This window comes from Trachymyrmex cornetzi, unplaced genomic scaffold (assembly GCF_001594075.2).
Source record: "Trachymyrmex cornetzi isolate Tcor2-1 unplaced genomic scaffold, Tcor1.1 scaffold354, whole genome shotgun sequence".
In the NCBI taxonomy this organism is placed as follows: domain Eukaryota; kingdom Metazoa; phylum Arthropoda; class Insecta; order Hymenoptera; family Formicidae; genus Trachymyrmex; species Trachymyrmex cornetzi.
In genome coordinates, this window is record NW_017298257.1 from 34300 (window position 1) to 36689 (window position 2390).

Below are 2390 nucleotides of genomic sequence, written 5' to 3' on the forward strand. Positions count from 1 at the left end.
TTTTAAACATGTTTTAAACAAGCCGTTTTAAACGTTTTGTTTAAAACATAACAACCCTGATATACATTCAATAATGATTGGTGGGAGAACACAAAGTATTCTATTTGTTGTTTCTATTGGACTTACATTTCATTCGTTCAAACAATCTATCTTTTAAGAAATTTTCTTTAAAATGTCAAAATATAAGGCATTGAGCAACTCAGTGTCTTTAATGCAATTAATATCGTTTTTTTGTTATTTGATTATTTCTATTATTAATCTTTTATGATAGTTATATTCAATATCTAAAATTTTTGTGTTCTCCCAATCGAAAGAGTGATTATGTTCTAATATGTATTTTAATATTACTGAATGTTTCGACGAATCCAATTTTATATTGTTCATATGTTCCTTAACTCTTATTTGTAATTATCTCTTTGATTGTTCTACGTATAATGCATCGCAGTTCTTACAATAAATTTTATACACTACATGATTTTTTCGAGATGATACCGTAATATCTTTGTGTACTTTAATAATTTTGTTCAGATTGTTTATCAATCTAAACCCGAAAATAGTTGTTAATTTATCAAATAACGATGTAATTAATTTCGAAAATTCTTTACATAAGAAATTACTATATGATCTTTTTTTGCAATATTACGATTATCATCTGTTTTTTTACCATAATTAAAAAATTTAGATTTATTAATCTAAAGATTTTTTATCCTTTTATTAATCATGTCAAAAATGAGATTAACACAGGGAAACCATTAGCCATCAACAAATTTATGCATTTTGAAATATTACCCTCATAAAAGGATGGATGAGATAATAAAATAGTATGATCAATTAAATTATAAATAGTTCCTACTTTTTGGCATTGTTTGGATGGCACGAAAAATATTAAATATAATGTCCAGAAAAAGTATCTTTATGGAACCAATTTATAATAATTTTATTTGTAAATCTTATTAATATGAGATGTCCAAAAAATTAAGACAATTTTCCTCAATCTCAATTGTAAATTTAAGTCTTTGATGATATGTGTTAAATTTTGTAAGAGTATTTTCTATTTTATCCCTAGGAATGACAAGTAATACATCGTCCACATATCTAAATTATATTGGTAACTCTAACGTGCTTAATATGCTATTTTTTAAGTCTTGCATAACAATATTTGCAATAATTGGTGAAAGAGGGGAATCCATTGGAGTGCCATATGTCTGTTTATATATTGTGTTGTTGAAAATAAAATAAGTAGAGATTAGAACAAATTCTATTGCTTTTAAAAATTCAGATTTCGATAAGGAAGTAGATTCCTTAATGTGTTCCCCTCTTCTCTCTATGCCTGAAATCGCCAAATCTAAAGAGATGTTTGTTAACGATGAAGTGATATCTAAAGCACATCTGAATCTTCCAATGTTATACTCCAAACAGCCTACAATATAATTCGAAATTATTACTGATGTGTCCCTGCGCTTTGGGGATATTACTTGAAATGTCATGACGTTTTCGTTATTATCACTTTGTAACTAAAGAAAAGCGTTATTATATATTGAAAATCTGGAAAAAATCGTATTACACTATTAATATAAAGTAATCTTGATATTAGTCTTACACTATGGGAGATATCTTACACTAAACAAAATTCTCGCCGTCAAACGAGAATTGAGTTTTGTAACTTTTAATTATGGACATCGATTTAAGAATTGACTTGGTTCACCATCAATAATTATATCTGACATGGAAAAATTATTCTCGATTTGCAATATTGTTAAGCGAAATAGGTAGGTTTATTTAATTATATTGAGGAAGACTCTGTGAGTCGAAACGTCTATTGTTATATTTATACGTTACATTTACGTTACATTTACCTTACATTTACCTTACATTTACCTTACATTTACGTTACATTTCCCTTACATTTACCTTACATTTACGTTACATTTACATTACATTTACCGTACATTTACGTTACATTTCCCTTACATTTCCCTTACATTTACGTTACATTTACCTTACATTTCCCTTACATTTACGTTACATTTCCCTTACATTTACCTTACATTTACCTTACATTTCCCTTACATTTACCTTACATTTACGTTACGTTTACCTTACATTTACCTTACATTTACGTTACATTTACCTTACATTTCCCTTTAAAATTATATACAAACTTACCTTTTTAAAAAAAAGGTAAAAAAAGCGCTAAGCGTTCGTGAAACTGGCCCAAATGGTGCTTCTCATAAAGAATCACCATTTGGGCCAGTTTCACCAACGCCAATTACTTAATCGGCCGTGAATTTGATAACTAATCACGTTTGCTGTTTAGTAGAACTAATGATATGTATCATTTATATAAAAGATTTGATATCAACAATTGGCGCCAAGTTAAATTCCATGTA